Source organism: Giraffa tippelskirchi, chromosome 10 (genome assembly GCF_054371585.1).
Source record: "Giraffa tippelskirchi isolate mGirTip1 chromosome 10, T2T-mGirTip1v1.2.pri, whole genome shotgun sequence".
NCBI classification, from domain to species: domain Eukaryota; kingdom Metazoa; phylum Chordata; class Mammalia; order Artiodactyla; family Giraffidae; genus Giraffa; species Giraffa tippelskirchi.
Genome location: NC_137284.1, coordinates 147,657,361 through 147,675,862, shown reverse-complemented (window position 1 = coordinate 147,675,862; position 18,502 = coordinate 147,657,361). Strand labels below are relative to the sequence as shown.

Below are 18,502 nucleotides of genomic sequence, written 5' to 3'. Positions count from 1 at the left end.
ATATTGTCACTCTGCTTATTTAACTTATATGCAGAGTACATCATGAGAAACGCTGGGCTGGAAGAAACACAAGCTGGAATCAAGATTGCCAGGAGAAATATCAATAACCTCAGATATGCAGATGACACCACCCTTATGGCAGAAAGTGAAGAAGAACTAAAGAGCCTCTTGATGAAAGTGAAAGATGACAGTGAAAAAGTTGGCTTAAAGCTCAACGTTCAGAAAACTAAGATCATGGCATCTGGTCCCATCACTTCATGGCAAATAGATGGGGAAACAGTGGAAACAGTGTCAGACTTTATTTTGGGGGGCTCCAAAATCACTGCTGATGGTGATTGCAGCCATGAAATTAAAAGACGCTTACTCCTTGGAAGGAAGGTTATGGCCAACCTAGATAGCATATTTAAAAGCAGAGACATTACTTTGCCAACAAAAGTCCGTCTAGTCAAGGCTATGGTTTTTCCAGTGGTCACGTATGGATGTGAGAGTTGGACGGTGAAGAAAGCTGAGCGCCGAAGAATTGATGCTTTTGAACTGTGGTGTTGGAGAAGACTCTTGAGAGTCCCTTGGACTGCAAGGAGATCCAATCAATCCATCCTAAAAGAGATCAGTCCTGGGTGTTCATTGGAAGGACTGATGTTGAAGCTGAAACTCCAATACTTTGGCCACCTCATGCGAAGAGTGGACTCATTGGAAAAGACCCTGATGCTGGGTAGGATTGGGGGCGGGAGGAGAAGGGGACGACAGAGGATGAGATGGTTGGATGGCATCACCGACTCGATGGACATGGGTTTGGGTGGACTCCGGGAGTTGGTGATGGACAGAGAGGCCTGGCGTGCTGCAATTCATGGGGTCACAAAGAGTCGGACACGACTGAGCGACTGAAATGAACTGAACTGAACTGAGCCCACTCAAACATACTAAATTAGCAGTTTGAGAGTTGAGGTCTGAGAATCTGCATGCTGTCCAGGTGATTCTGAGTGCAGTCTGAATTAAGAGACACCATTTTCTTTATTCAGACAGAAGACATAAAGCTAAGGAGCCAGTGACCTCAAGTAAATGGCAGAGCTAGAAGAAGGAGCCCATGCTTTGACTCAACCTAGCACTGCTAAGTCGCTGCAGTCGTGTCCAACTCTGTGCAACCCCATGGACTGCAGCCTACCAGGCTCCTCTGTCCATGGGATTTTCCAGGCAAGACAACCTAGCACAGTGGTCTTTCAACTAAATGTCATCAGTAGCTGTGATTAAGGACAATAATAGTTGATACATATGAAATTGAGATTTGCTACAGACCTACAGTAGGGCAAATCAAGCTCCCATGCCCAGTCAGGAGACCAGCACATTACTGAGTATGGGTGCTCTATTCTGATCTGCCACCCTCTTTGAGGGCTTCCACTTACAGTTCTTTAACAGTACACTGCTAGCCACATATAAGTACATTCAGGGGTTGACAACTCAATTCAGAATGAATTAATGTATAAACCTTTAAAAAAGAGGAAAAGGGTAGCAATTTATAAGGATGTTAAGGAAAGGATGTATGACCACAAAATACTCATCCCATCTAGTTGCTATTAATAAAATTTCATGTTAGAAATGTATTCCTTTAGCTTAAGGCTTCATCTCTATAACTGTAGCACGTTCCTCTGGGGAGGACAAGGCATTGAACTTCATTGGTCATTTACAACTGATATAATAGTAAAGAACCTACTCAGATGCTTTCCTCAGTTGAAGAGCTATGATAAGAAGGAAGGTAGATTTATGTTTTAATTGATAAAAAATGGGATTCTATCAAGGGAGGAAAAGATTCTGAGAGGGGAAATAAGGGTCTCCAAAGACAAATTTCACAGCTGCATCTAGTTCCAGTTTGGCTGTGGATGATATGCTTAAGCTGGCTTTAGCAAAGTTGAAGAGTTTTGTTCCAGGGTTTTTTTAAAACAGATTTTTTGTTTATTTTATTTTGGTTTTGCTTTTGTAAATAAAGATGACCAGCACTGGGATCAAAGATGGGTTAGTGAAAGAGCAAACATCATCTGCTCTTGAAAGATAGAGAAAGCCCAAAAGAAATTAAAAACTGGAGACTCAGATATGTGCTTGCCCATAAGGCACTTCTGGCAACAGAGATCATTCTGGCAATTATCTAATGTAGAAACCTACATGTAATTTAACTTATTTAATCCATCTATTATTTGTGCAAGTTTGAAATATGGTCATAGTCAACACTCATTATGTGCCAGGAACTGTCCTCAGATCTTTGCGTATATAACCTCACTCAATATTTATAATTACTCTATGAGGTAGATTAAAAATAAAGTCTCCATTTTACAAATGAGGAAACTGAGATCTAGAAAAGTTAAGTAACTTGCTCTGAGTCACACAGTGAAGTTGGACCTTGGAGACAGTACAACTCCAGGGCCTACACTGTTACTACTCACTCTAAAAAAGATATTTACAACAGAAGCCTAGATAAACCAGTTTACATGTAAAGTATAAAACAGAAGCTTAGATAAACCATTTTACCTGTTTTTAAATTAGGCTGATATAAAAAATTATTTTTTAATATGTGCTATGACAAACCTGATAAGCTTTGGATTTAAAACTTTAATCTGATGAGCATGATAAGGGTTAGAAAAACATTCTCCATCTGCACTGGGAAAGATTTTCAATACTAAAAGTTTCAAGTGGCATAGACTCTAATTTCAAGTGAATAAAAGATGCAATAAATTGGAGAGATGCCTCCTCCTGACTGGGAAAAAGGCACAGAGACTCATATTGTTGAGAAGGGCACTGGCAGTAAGGAGCTCTTTGGTAATGTCAATGAATCAGAACAGAAAATCACAAGCAGAAAATTTTGGCAAGCTGACACAAACGGAAAACCTAGTTGTTTAAGAAAATAACTGTCTAATGGATACATTCTATAAGAAGAAGTATTGTACACATTGAGAATGATGAGATTTGAAGGAGACAATTGCAAATTTAACACAATGACAATGCTAAATTTTTCAGGACCATGGACAGACTCTCATTGAGCTCCATTGGCCAAAAAGACTGGAGGTGGGTTGGTTCTCTTCTATTTTGAAATAATAATCAAAAGTCTATGTTAAGCAATCTTTGACAATACTTAAATATTTGGAGAAAAAAGTAATGAAAAACACTTAATCTTTTATTTCGACAAATCTTGTTATAAACATATATGTGAAAGTTGCTCAGTCATGTCTGGCTCTCCAGACATGGAATCCCATGGAATTCTCCAGGCCAGAATACTGGAGTGGGTAGCCTTTCCCTTCTCCAGGGGATCTTCCCAACCCAAGGATCAAACCCAGGTCTCCCGCATTACAGACAGGTTCTTTACCAGCTGAGCCACAAGGAAACCCCAAGAATACTGGAGTGGGTAGCCTTTCCCTTCTCCAGGCGATCTTCCCAACCCAGGGATCAAACCCAGGTCTCCTGCATTGCAAGCAGATTCTTTACCAGCTGAGCTATCGGGGAACAGAAGAATATATAAATGAGTAAAACTCTATTGTACTGCTGATATTGGTACAAGGATCTAGAATTTATTGTGTTAACCTGGATGTAGATATGTAGATATAGTTTATATGTTGTCTTAATAGTAGCTTCAATACAGGTTTTCATGTTAGAGCTGAAAACGGATGCATTAAGTTATTATGTGTTTGTGTATTAGTCACTGAGTAATGTCTAATTCTTTATGACCCCATGGACTGTAGCCTACCAGGCTTCTCTGTCCATGGAATTCTCCAGGCAAGAATACTGGAGTGGGTAGCCATTTCCTTCTCCACAGGATCTTCCCAACCCAGGGACTGAACCTGGGTCTCCTGCATTGCAGGCACATCCTTTACCATCTGAGCTACCAGGGAAGCCTTAAGTTATTACATACATAAGTAAATAATGAAATTCTAGCCACTTTAACATATAAATTCTAAAATTTCAATGGCTTAACTAAGAAATTTATTTCTTGCTCACTAAAATTCAATTGGCCAGCAAGACAGGAAAGATTACTATTTCCAGTAATTCCTCCTGAGGCTTTACCATCTTCATCCTTGAATTTCAATGTAATCCAACAGTCAGAATCCAAATAGAAATGTCAGAGAAAGTAGGGGATCACATAGGAGGATTTCATAGGACACACATGGAGGTGAAATTTATCACTTACATCCACATATCATTGGTCAGATCTCAGTCAAATGGCCACCACTAGCTGCAGAGATCTGGTGGGAGGGGAACAGTCTGGCTGTGCACCCACAAGAAAAGAGATAAATCTGATGAACAGCCACATTTTGTTGGATGGGCAATCATTTGACCTATGGTGCAATTGAACGCATAGTGTAACAAAATATTTAAGCTGGAATACTACTCTACAAACTACTCTCCCCTCAAGTCTGGGAAAATGTACATCATAAAGAGCCAGAGCAAGAATCTGGCCAAGAGGTTGATCATGTTGTATAGACTGTAGTTCTGAGTTTCTTCACCTCTAGATACCAAGTCTGAGGCTGTCAATGCAAGTGGAGAGATGGTTTGGTTGCCTAGAGCTACCATCGGCACTTGTACTTCCCTTCATACATCTGGTCTCTCTGATGGATGCAATGATGAAGGAGAACAAAACAAGAGAATACACAGGCACATCCCCAGTTCAACCCAGCACTACAAGGCAGCATCCTGGAGTGCAGTGGTTGAAAGAAATGGAAAAAAGGAAAAGTCCAGGTATGCTCTCACAGTTTACTAGTCAGGCAACAGATGATAAACGTTTTTATCTCCGGTGCCTCATATGCAAAACGATGAAAATAATCATATGCCCTACATATTGGTGAGGGTTCAGTGAAAAAACAAAAGTCCTGATGAAAAGATATATATGAGAGAATACTGAAAGAGAGAGGAAAAGTAGGTGACAGAAGATTAGGGAGGAGAGCATCCTTTGAATAAACGTATTACTGTGATAGTTGTGAAAGAAAGTGGCAATAACCAAACAGAAAAATGTGACAAGCTTAGAAATTTCCAAGAGCTTGAAAAAATAAAATTGGTCATGGCATACACTCTGAAAGACATTTTGTGGAAATTCAGAACCTACTTGCTTCCAGATGGAACCAAACATGCTCCCAGCCACAAGCCAGAAGGGTAAAGAAAAAAAAAAAAGTTATGTGCAATTTTAGGTAGCAATGAATGACATTTCTCACATGGTTTCCAAATTGGGACCTGATTTCCCCTCTATTTCTGAGTAGGAGGCAAAGGTGAAGTTATACACCACCTGCTCCCTTAACTTGCACCTGTTACTCTTTGTTTCTAGAACTTTTAGAGTTTTTCTTAGATTTTTGAGTCTTTACAATCTCCAAAGAAGAAATCAAAGAGACTAATGATATCCATGTGTGTTTTTATGCTAAGTTGCTCCAGTCCTGTCCGACTGTTTGCAACCCTATGGACTGTAGCCTGCCAGGTTCCTCTGTCCATGGGAATTCTCCAGGCAAGAATACTGGAGTGGGTTGCCATGTCCTCTTCCAGGGGATCTTTCTGATCCAGGGATCGAACCCATGTCTCTTATGTCTCCTGCATTGGCAGGCAGGTTCTTTACCACTAGCACCACCTGGGAAGCTCGATATATTCATACCTTCTCAAAAAACAAGCAGCCATATAAATTTGATGCATACTTTTTCCCCCAAGAAAGGAAGATTTTGTGACTACACTAGATCTTTTTTTTCCTACACTAATCATAGAAAATATTTGTTGCTGAGAGGTTCCCAGAAGTTCTTGGGCTTTGTTTTCCAGAGAAACTTACAGTATAATAGACAAAGAAGACTAATTCCACACCACCATAGGTCTTCACTCATTTAATCAGTGGCTCTGAAATGCAGACACGGTGCAGCATTTTCAGGATGACAAGGCAAGAATGTGTCTATTCAGCCTGAAAATAAAGCAGCTGTATCTCAAAAATGACTTGAATGTTATCAGCATCAAAGCACCCTAAGATCCTAATTAAAGTGATGCTATTAAATGAAAATACTGTAGAAACTGTTCATTAAAGATCACTACAGCAGCTAGTAGAAGAGGTTCCAGAATGAGCTGTCCTAGCTTTTAAAACTGAAACCTTTTAAACTTTTCAGAGTACCATACTTCAAGACACAACACAACACATTTCAACTAACACCTAAGTGCAATATGTCTCAGAGGATCCAACCAATCACCAACCAGCTGATGCCTAAAACAGGCTACCCTAACCAGTTCCTTTTTATAAAGCAAAAAGCAAAACCAACATGCATTACCAGAGTGTAGTCCACTCTCCAATTCTGCTTTCTTCAGAGAAAACTTCCATTAAATGCTCAATGCCAACAAGATGCTGACATGCTATAGAAACTCTCTTCTAAGAAGCTTAAAGCTCTTGGCTCAAATTATCTCACAAGTAGTGTGAGCAAGAAGATAGATTACTTGCATCAAGAAAGATAGTCTCATAGATGCATGTAAATCAATGAAGTCAGAACACTCTCTCACACCAGACACAAAAATAAACTCAAAATGGCTTAAAGACTTAAACATAAGATGTGACATCATGAAAGTCTTAGAAGAGAACATAGGCAAAACCTTCTCTGACATAAATTGTACTAATGTTTTTTTAGGTCAGTCAAAAGGCAAAAGAAATAAAACCAAAACTAAATAAATAAGACCTAGTCAAACTTATAAGCTTTTGCACAGCAAAGGAAACCATAAAACAAAAAAATAACCTACAGACTGGAAAAAAATATTTGCAAATGATGCAACCAACAAAGGCTTAATACAAATAGTTCATATAACTCAATAACAAAAAAAAAAAAAAAGAAAACAATCCAATCAAACAACGGGCAGAAAGTCTAAATGGACAGTTCTCCAAAGAAAACATACAGATGGCCAACAGGCACATGAAAAAATACTCAACATCACTAATTATTAGAGAAATGAAAATTAAAACTACATTGGAGGTATCACTTTACACTGATCAAAATGGCCATCATCAAAAAGCCTACAAATAATAAATACTGGAGAGAGTATAGAAAAGGGAAGCCTCATACACTGTTGTTGAGGAAGTAAATTGGTGGAGCCACCATGAGAACAGTGTGGAGTTTCCCTTAAAAAAAACTAAAAATAGAGTTATCATATAATCCAGCAATCCCACTCCAAAGCATACATCCAGAAAAGACAAAACCTCTTATTCAGAAAGATACATGCAGCCCAATGTTCATAGCAGCACTATATTTAGTATAGTTAAGGCATGGAAGCAACCTAAGTGTCCATTATCAGATGACAGATAAAGAAGATATGGTATGCATAAACAATAGAATGTTATTCAGCTATAAAAATAGAATGAAATAATGCCATTTGCAGCAACATGGATGGACCTAGAGATTATCATACTAAGTGAAGTAAGTCAGACAAAGACAAATACTATATGATATCACTTATATGTGCGTACTAAGTCACTTCAGTTGTGTCTGACTCTGTGTGACCCTATGGACTATATATAGCCCACCAGGTCCCTTTGTCCATGGGATTCTCCAGGCATGAACACTGGAGTGGATTACCATGTCCTCCTCCAGGGATCTTACCAACCCAGGGATCAAATCCGTGTCTTTTATGCCTCCTGCTTTGGCAGGGGGGGTCTTTACCACTAGCACCACCTATCACTAATATGTGAAATCTAAAAAACAGTACAAATGAACTTATTTGCAAAATAGAAACAGACTCACAGACACAAAAAACAAACTTATGTTTACCAAAGGGGAAAGGGGTGGGGGGAAAGGAATAAATTTGCCATAGGGGATTAACAATTCACGGTACTATATACACAACTGAAAAACAGCAAGGATTGACTGTATAATATATTATATTATACTATATGTAATTCCCTATGGAATTATATTCAATATCTTATAACAAGCTATAATGGAAAAGAATCAAAAAAAGGAATATATATATGTATATATACACATATATATGTATATATGATCACTTTGCCGTATACCTGAAGCTAACACAATATTATAAATCTACTATACTTTAACATTCCAATCCCAAAAAGGCAATGCCAAAGAATGCTCAAACCACTGCACAATTGCACTCATCTCACATGCTAGTAAAGTAATGCTTAAAATTCTCCAAGCAAGGCTTCAGCAATACGTGAACCGTGAACTTCCAGATGTTCAAGCTGGTTTTAGAAAAGGCAGAGGAACCAGAGATCAAATTGCCAACATCTGCTGGGTCATCGAAAAAGCAAGAGAGTTCCAGAAAAACATCTACCTCTGCTTTATCGACTATGCCAAAGCCTTTGACTGTGTGGGTCACAATAAACTGTGGAAAATTCTGAAAGAGATTGGCATACCAGACCACCTGACCTGCCTCTTGAGAAACCTGTATGCAGGTCAGGAAGCAACAATTAGAACAGGACATGGAACAACAGACTGGTTCCAAATAGGAAAAGGAGTACGTCAAGGCTGTATATTGTCACCCTGCTTATTTAACTTATATGCAGAGTACATCATGAGAAGCACTGGGCTGGAAGAAATACAAGCTGGAATCAAGATTGCCAGGAGAAATATCAATAACCTCAGATATGCAGATGACATCACCCTTATGGCAGAAAGTGAAGAAGAACTAAAGAGCCTCTTGATGAAAGTGAAAGATGACAGTGAAAAAGTTGGCTTAAAGCTCAACATTCAAAAAACTATGATCATGGCATCCGGTCCCATCACTTCATGGCAGATAGATGGGGAAACAGTGGGAACAGTGGCTGACTTTATTTTTCTGGGCTCCAAAATCATTGCAGATGGTGATTGCAGCAATGAAATGAAAAGACACTTACTCCTTGGAAGGAAAGTTATGGCCAACCTAGACAGCATATTAAAAAGCAGAGACATTCCTTTGCCAACAAAGGTCCGTCTAGTCAAGGCTATGGTTCTTCCAGTGGTCATGTATGGATGTGAGAGTTGGAATATAAAGAAAGCTGAGTGCCAAAGAACTGATGCTTTTGAACTGTGGTGTTGGAGAAGACTCTTCGGAGTCCCTTAGACTGCAAGGAGATCCAACCAGTCCATCCTAAAGGAGCTCAGTCCTGGGTGTTCATTGAAAGGACTGATGTTGAAGCTGAAACTCCAATACTTTGGCCACCTGATGCAAAGAGCTGATTCATTTGAAAAGACCCTGATGCTGGGAAAGACTGAGGGCAGGAGGAGAAGAGGACGACAGAGGATGAGATGGTTGGATGGCATCATCAACTCGATGGACATGGGTTGGGTGGACTCTGCGAGCTGGTGATGGACAGGGAGCCCTGGCATGCTGCGGTTCATGGGGTCGCAGAGAGTCAGATATGACTGAGTGACTGAACTGAACTGAACTGAGTACTTTAACGAAAAAAGTAATAAATGATAATCTCAGATTTTTACTTACTCCCCTAAAACATGTGTTTCTTCCTGGGCTCTATCCCTCCTTTTCACTCTTTTCTCTGCCTTCCTTTCTGCCTCAACCCTCTCCAATAATTGCTCCAGCAATTCTTCCTTCTTTTTTCCCTGTACCATCAGTTTTGTCCCTATCTACTGAGTCCCCATCAGCTTACAATTATGCTAGTATTTCTCTAATTAAAAAAAAAGTTTTAAGTCTCTCTTAGTCTAAATTTCTCAGTCCAGCTACCATTTCTCTCCTAACTTTTACATGGAAACCCCTTTTAAAAGTTGTCTAAACTCACTGTCTTCAATTCCTCCCCTCCTCTCATTCACTCTTGAATCCACCACTGGAATCAATTAACTTCCACGTTGTGAAAGCCCAAGTTCAAGTCTCAGCCTCATCTTACTGGACTCGCGGGCAGCCTTGCACACTGTTGACCACATCCTCCTCCTCCTTAAACCACTTGCTTTATCTGGCTTCCAGGATGCCACACTGTTCTCATTTTTCTCTCACTACACTAGCTGTTCCTTCTTGGTGTCTTTTGCCAATTCCTCCTCATCTCCCTGAGGTTTATAAAGCCCCAGGATTCAATCCTTAGACCTCCTCTCTTCTCTATTTACACTCACTCTCTAAGTGATCTCATTCAGTCTCATGACTTTAAAAATACCATAAGCTAGCTGATGACTCCTAAATTTACATCCCAAGTGAGATTTCTCCCCTGAACCCAGGCCCATATATCCAATTAGCTATAAACATTTCCAACTGAACATTCAAACATTATCATGTCCAAAAGAGTGGATTCCCAAACCAAGATCTTCCTCCAGTCCTGGCCATCATATTTAATGGCAACTCCACACTTCCCAGGTGGCACTAGTTGTAAAGAACCCATTGCCAATGCAGGAGACATAGACATGCAGGTTCAATCCCTGGATTGGGAAGATCCTCTGGAGGAAGGCATGGCAACTCACTCCAGTATTCTTGCCTGGAGAATCCCATGGACAGAGGAGCCTGGCGGGCTACAGCCCATGGGGTCACAAAGAGTAGGACATGACTGAAACAACCTAGCATGCACGCATGCCACACTACCAGCTACTCAGGCTGAAAATATTGATGCCATCTTTGACTTCTCTTTTTCTCACCCAGGTTGTATTTGATCCATGAGCCAATCCTGATAGTTTTTCATTCTAAATATACCCAGAACCCAATCTCTTCCACCATCGCTCTAGTTCCAGCCACCCTCTATGTGGGCTAGTCTCCCTGATTTCATATGCACTCCCCCTGTAATCTGTTTTTTTGCAACCCAAGAGATCCTTTTAAACCATAAGTCTAGTCTAATTATGCCAATCCTCTTCTCAGAGGCTTCCCATCTCATGCCATCCTATGTCTTCAAACCCTACAGGAGGTGGCTCTTTAGTTTGCTGACATCGAATCCTATGACAGTGCCCCCCTTCATTTCTTCCCCCAACCCCAGCCATTCTTCCAACATTGTAATTTCTCCAACATGCTAGCTGTTTCTCCCACATCAGGTCTGCTGCCCTATTTGGTTCACTACGGTACCCTAGGGCTTCCCTGGCAGCTCAGACGGTAAAGAATCCGCCACCAATGTAGGAGATCTGAGTTCGATCCCTGGGTTGGGAAGATTCCCTGGAGGAGGACACGGCAACCCACTCTAGTATCCTTGCCTGGAGAATCCCCAGGGACAGAGGAGCCTGGAGGGCTACAGCCCATGGAATCATAAAGAGTCAGGCATGACTGAGCAACAAAGCACACTGCACCCTAAGCTCCTAATACAAACCCTGACATGTAAGTATTCACCAAATATGTGTTGAATAAATGAATACATAGTTTGTGTAGTTTATTCATGGCATCATGAAGGAGAACCACAAAGTAGAAATTATCACACACACACCCTAGAAAAAGTCACCATCCTCTCTGACACCATACCCTAGGAACCCACCCGCACATAAGTACACTCAACTCAAACAAAATCTTGACTCCATGTGTCCACAGCCTTCAAGTCAAGAACTTTAGCCAAGAAACTCTGTACCATCTTCTGGAAGTTTCCACCGCTCTCAAACCCCACTCATATCACTTTGTGTTTAGGGTCACTAATCTTCCCAACACCTCACGGATGCTGTACCAAAGCCCACCCGAGTCTCTTAAAAATCAGCGTTCAAGTCATAAGAAGACTTTTTAAAATTAACAGGACAACCAAGCTGCAGAATAACTATAATCAAGTCATGTTTGAGGCCAAGAGAATCAATTCTGTATTTTGCCACCTAAGAATTCTTCTACTTAAACTGAATCCATTTGGAACAGAAACTCTCTTGGAGTGTATGTTTAGCATGTTAAGGTCTGCATCATAGGAATCATCACCTTGAGAAAGTCCGTTTCTCTCTTCTAGGTAATAAGGAGCTCAGTACAGGGATATCGCTGTTGTTCCTGAGTGCACTTCACTACCTGGAGACGATCTATCTTCTGTGAAGGAGCCATTACGGTCTCTGATGCATCCCCCTTTTTAGCAGCTTTTATTGATCTGCAAGCGCCCAGCCAGCCACCACACCACTACGGATATGTGTAATAAAAGCTGATACAGGCGTTCTGCCGGCACAGGAGATAAACGTCCTTTTCTGAAATGGTAACAACTCTGCTGACCCCAAAAGATGAGACGCCACCTTCCAGTGTGAAATAAGCCTCTGGATTCCTATAGATTTTAAAATAAGCGTTTATGACAACAGACGGTTTACTAGGGTAAGGGAGACCCTCCATTTTACAAGACTTGCATTGCTGCATAGATCACTTATACTTTTTATAATCAGTTTTTACAGTTAATCTAGCTCTTCAAAACACAAGTTCAGTGTTTAGTTGGGATGCCTACCCAATGGTTACTACTGAATGTACAATCTGAATTTTGGTCTATGGCGCTTTAGCAACTTAGGCAGAGGGTGATGGAAATAATTTTTCTAATTTAAATTCAGCATAGACTTAACCAATCTGTATCTCTCCAGGAGATACAGTGGTGGTAGAAAATGTTTTCTTGATAAGAATTATTTATTCAGCTTAGTTAGAGAGCCAAGCAATGTAGCCATATGTATATTTATCTGCTGAAAAACAAAAGAATTATTCTACTATCCAAATGACAGCAATGGTCTGCCGTTAGTAGATCACATGGCTAAAGGAGAAGTTCTCAAAACCTTCCCTGTGAGATGACCAGCCTGAACAACAGTTGCTGCTGTTTTGGAAGAGAATCCACTTCCCAGTGACGCAGAGAGTCAATGTGTCTCTCACCCACTGTTGAGCTGGGATGCGGTGGTCCTCACAAGCAAAGATGGGTTGGTTGGCCATGATGTCTTTCTGTCCCCAAATCCTTCAGTAGGGGATGGATGTTTTCTATGAGCAATGTTGCTCACCAACCGCAATGAGGCCAGGTGCACCAGACACTTGGAAATAGCTATTAACCCTGTTTACCCAGCATCACTGACTCACGCCAGCTGGAAGTCACGAAAAGTGAACTGAGGTGTGAACCAGAGAGGCATTCACAAAGACACAGTCTCTTATCTTCTGGCCATTATCTGACCAAACTCTTTGTGAGAAGAGATTTGAGGAAGCTGCCCTAAGTAAACAGTCAAGAGGGAAGTTTGGTAAGACAGCCTGAAGACAAGCCTGGTGATAAACACTGAGAAACTTGAGGGAATGGTCACATACGCCAGACCCAGAGGTAAATATGGAAATTCTAACATCCATGATGGGGACAAGAAATGGAGATATGCAACTTCCCTGGTGGTCCAGTGGCTAAGACTCCACGCTCCCAATTCAGAGGGCCTGAGTTCAGTCCCTGGTCAGGGAACTAGACCCTGTATTCTGTAATGAAGACCCCGTGCATCCAAATAAATAAATAAATAAATATTAAAAAAAAAAAAATGAAATGGACCTAGCCTTCTCTTTATCCAATATGCTATGGGTGGGAGGACCAGTCTAAGAAAAGCATGCCAAGAAGAGAAAGTAGACAAGATCTTCACGAAGAGGTCCAGTCCAGGATATGTGGAACAATTCCCATTTGAAATTCTCCTCATGTGAATCAGAGATATGGGCGCTTTAAGAAAATACAAACCTTAACAAAAGAAATAAATCAAAGTTTATCGTATGCATTACAGAGCAACTCACAGCAGGTTTCCTTTTAATAGTGAGTTTCTCTAGTCCAGTGAAATTATGGCTCTTTGTTAAATAAGACTTCCAGATTGACTGCATTAATGGAAATAAACCTTCATTCATCCAATAACTATGTATTAAATACCTATTATGGACCATGTATTATGTAAAACACTGCAGATAAAAAGATGAATAATAAGTAGTTCAAAAATAGTCTTAAAAAGGAGGGAAACATATGGGGAAACAAAATGTCACTGGTGCTAGGAAGATGTCTGTTGTGGGACAGAGGGCTAAGGAGGAAGAAGGCAATTCTCCCTGGGAGACAGAGGTGATGGAACCCAAGTAAGACTAGGAGGAGGGGCCCATGGCTGATCCCTAAAGGATAAGCAGTGCTGGCCAGGTTGAGTTGGAGGTGGGTATAAGCAGGGACAGAGGCTTCTAGGCAAAGGAAGAACCTTCATCATCAAAGGCTCCCAAGTATCAAACAGTTTAGCCTGTTTGGGGACCCAGGAGTCCTTCATCAGAGCTGGAGGATAGCATGCTGGAGAGAAGCAGGCAAAAGGATGAGATGGGCAGATTGTGGGATAGGGAGCGGGGAATGTTGCCAGATCTGTGAGTCCTCACACACCAAGACGACCTTATCATGGACCTTTCATGACCGACAGGCTGGGAGGAGCCATTGAAGAATTTTGAGCAGAGTGATAACATGATTAGATTTACATTTAAGAAAAATCACTCTGAATGGAAAGCATTGACAGGAGATGAGATTAGAGACCAGGGAAACCAAACAGAGAATGCTACAAGAACACAGGTGATGTGGACCTCACCACAGCAGCAATATCGGAATAGTATGGGGAGATGAGCAGAAAAGTATCAGGAGGAAAAGTGACTTCACTGCTCGGATGAGTAGGGCAAGAATGAAGAGATCTCTAAGGATGACTCCCAAGTTTCTGGTTTGGGCAAGTAGGGAGGCAGTGAGGTCATTTCCCGAGATGGAGGAAAATGAAAGAGCAATGACTGGGAGAAAAAGAAAACAGGTTCTTTTGGACCTCTGGAACCTCCAAGCGGAGATATTCGACAGGTGAGGTGTGAGAGATTCCCAGTGCAATAGGTTGTGAACATCAAGATTGGCCATGGACGTGAGACGGCTCAAGGAGAGAGTGAGGGAAAGAAAAAGAAGTAGTACCCTAGAGAACACTCTCACGGGCTGAGAAAGAAGAGCTAATGCTGAAGAGGAGGTTAGAACCAATACAGAAGCAGACCAGGAGAGGACAGTGCCCCCAAAGCCAGAGGAGGTGACATATTCAAAGAGAAGGAAAGGAGTGATCCCAGCGTGAGAGCTGGGGTGGAAACCCAGTGGCAGGGGCCTCAAAGTGCACTGAAGGTGAAGAAGACAAGAAAGCCAGGCAAGGAGAGAGGCCACACCTGAAAAGAACAAGGGCCAAGCAAGATGAACTTCTGTTTCGTGTTAACACATTCCTGGAGGAGGGAGAGAGGGGAAGAGGTTGAAGACACAGAGGCCAGCCCTTCCCAACATCACTCATCTCAGGAAGGGCAGGAAGAGCATCCTTGCACAGCACGATGAATAAAACAGCTCATCCACATGGGACCTGGAGATGCAGGCCTGCCCAGAGCTTCACATGGGCATCTCTTCAGCCCCATGGTTACTGAAATATGAGCGTGAAAGTTATTCTGCTTCAACGCCCCTGAAATCCCCTAGGACTTTCATGACCCCTAGTAACTTCAGGTCCAGCTCTGGTGCTTGAAAAGCATTATCAGGTGAAAATGGGACCCTGCTGTAATTCTGATGGGCCTGTCCCATTCCGGCTGGAGCTCGTATGGCGTGGGAACATACCATTGCTCCTGGCTGAAGTCACCTGCACAATTCTAAGAATATAATTCTGACTCCTTCCTACCAATTCTCAGCTTTTCCTTTCCTAGTTCATCTGAGGTCCTCCCATAGAGTCCACAGGCCTTCCCAAGGGCTCGTGCTCAGTCTCTGGTGGGCTGTACTCTCTCTGTCTCCATGCCTTAGCTACTAATGTTCAGTATCTGATTAAGTTCATTGGAGGGAGGGCTTTGGTTTAACTGTCTGGCCCTTAGAATGCTGGGTTTTTCTCCACAAGCTGCAGGAAACCTACAAAGCAAGGAGTGATGTGCACATTCATCTCTATCTCAGAAATAAGTCATTTTAAAGCCTTGGCTTCCTCTTCTTACACCACATCAGAAGGGGGGAAAACATGACTTTATGCTTTCTAAACCCTTCCCCCAGACCAACTCTCAGTGCAAACTGTTGGTTAAGGGTTAGCTGATTCTCTTCTTTGTTTACTACTTACAAGTCAGTCACAGACTGACTCAAAGTTTTCCAAGAATTTTCTTTAAAGAACCTGCCTCCTGAAGACTGAACAGTAGAGTCTGAATAAAATGTTAACTTTTTTTGGTTAGAACAGCAACAATCTTTCAAATAGCTTCAGTGTGCATGCATATGTGTGTCCCATTTGCTTCAGATCTGTTTTTTGTTGTTGTTGTTGTTGTTGTTGTTTTAAGAAATAAAATATTAATATCACAGACGATTTGAAAGCTCCATCCCAATTCCATTTCCTTTCTTGTCCTGAGAAAGATAAACATCATCCTTCATTTTGGGTTCATCAGTCACATGCATATTTTTATAAATACAAATAAACCATATCTCATGTTATCTGATCTGTTTTTGAATTTCATACAAATGGCATCATACACCTCCTTTCATTCTGCACCCTGATCCTTTCACTTCAATTTTATCTTTTTCCACTTGGAAACACATAGGTCTAGTAGATGTCTTTTAAATATACAGTGGTAGTTTCCATCGTATGAACCAACCATACCTATTATCCATGTTCCTATTAATAATGAACACAAGTTTTTCCTTTTTGTTTACTTATTGATTTTATTATTATAAGAGAGTGGTGCTGTGGTGATTCCTGGATGTGTTCTGTGAACTCATGAGTGTGTATAGCCTGGGGCAGAAGTGTCAGGAGACAAGGCACGTGTGTCCTCAGCCTCACAAGGTAATATCTGATGCTGTATTAATTAGCATACAGCAGCACAGGAGCATGGAGGTTCTTTAAGGTAAAGATAAGCCTATCCCATCCAGGTCTACAAAACACTCCAGAGCCTTGGGGAATAAGAGTTGTGTCTGCCTAAATAGAGCTGCTATTACAAAGATGAAGTGAAATGGAGGGCAAATCTGAATGAGAGATTGCTCTAGAGCAAATAAAGTGTCCAACAGAGTGAGCTTCAGAATATAGAACAGCAGGGCATTCTCAAATGCAGGAAATGATATAAATTTATGAAGATGACCTAATATAAAGTAAATTGCCTTTTCTTGGCGAAACACTTGGATGCCAAAAAAAATCAATTGAAATAATTCAGATACTGCAGTCCCCCATAAAAGCAGCAAATCTGTCAAACTTCTCTGAATGCCAACAGCAACCTCCGCTCAGAATAAACATCACCTTAGAAGATTCCTAGTGACTCCTAGAATGGGCCTTTAAACATCATCTCTGTGCCTAAAGATTTACAAAAACTAAACTTTTTTCATCCTTAAATCACCTGTGCATTGCCTGACATATTTATACTTGCTGGCATTTTTAAGTATTGCTAAACAGAGTATCTCTGATATGATTTCTTAAAATCTGGGAGCAATAGCTGCTTCTTGGGAGAAGGACTAGGTGCCTGGGGGACAAATGTGGGTGGAACACAGACTCGACAAGTATTACCTCGTCATTATTAATTAATCACTTTTAACTGAGGCTCAGACTTCATTTTATCAACCCACAGATAACCTAAGTACATCTTAGGATCAGCTGTCCCCTTTTTGGCAAAGCTTCCCCTAATTGCTCCAGAACTCAAGAATCACTCAGGCCCTCAGCACATAAATCTCTCAAAGAACCAAACCTGGATCTCCAAAACATACAAACAGCCCATCCAGCTCTATATCGAAAGAACAAACACCTAATCCAAAAATGAGAAGATCTAAATAGACATTTCTCCAAAGAAGACACATAGATTGTCACAAAGCACATGAAAAGATGCTCAACATCACTAATTATCAGAGAAATGCAAATCAAAACTACAATGAGGTTACCACCTCACACTGGTCAGAATGGCCATCATCAAAAAAACATCTACAAACAAATGCTGGAGGGGGTGTGGGGAAAAGGGAATCCTCCTACACTGCTGGTGGGATGTAAATTTATATGGAGAACAGTATGAAAGTCCCTTTACAAACTTAAAATAGAGTTACCATATGATCCAGTAATCCCATTCCTGGGCACATATCTGTACAAAATCATAATTTGAAATGATACATGTATCCCAATGTCCACTGCAGCACTATTTACAATAGCCAAGACATGGGAGCAACCTAAATGTCCAATGATAGAGGAATGGATAAAGAGGCTATGGCACATATATATAATGGAATATTATTCAGTCATAAAAAATGAAATAATGACATTTGCAGCAACATGGATGGACCTAGAGATTATCATACCAAGAGAAGTCAAAGACCAGTATCATATAATATTACTCATATGTGGAATCTAATTTTTTTTTTAAAAAAGGTACAAATGAACTTATTTACAAAACAGAAGCAGACTTATAGACAGCAAAAACAAACTTATGGTTACCAAAGAGAAAACATGGAAGAGGGGATAAATCAGGACCTTGAGATGAACACATGCACAGCGTTATATATAAGGTAGATGAGCGATGTATTGTATAGAACAGGGAACTCCATCCAATATTCTGTAATAACCTATATGAGAAAAGATGAGAGGAAAAGAATCTAAGAAAGAATAAATATATGTATATACCTATTTATATATGGGGCTTCCCTGGTGGCTCAGTGGTAAAGAATCTGCCTGCCAATGCAGGAGACACAGGTACCATCCCTGGGTCG

At 40.9% G+C, this 18,502-nt stretch overlaps 1 protein-coding gene and 1 long non-coding RNA gene across 2 annotated transcripts in view; both read right to left on the bottom strand.

Moving 5' to 3' along the window:
* Positions 1–18,502, bottom strand: part of TMEM178B (transmembrane protein 178B) — a 385,563-nt gene that overhangs the window by 357,372 nt on the left and 9,689 nt on the right. The gene's annotated exons all lie outside the window — the stretch shown is intronic.
* LOC145523653 (uncharacterized) lies at positions 1,939–12,192 on the bottom strand. Its single transcript, XR_014066812.1, has 3 exons — positions 12,006–12,192; positions 11,070–11,936; positions 1,939–3,444 (listed from the first exon to the last, which is right to left on the bottom strand). It is a non-coding gene; the product is annotated as an uncharacterized LOC145523653 (long non-coding RNA).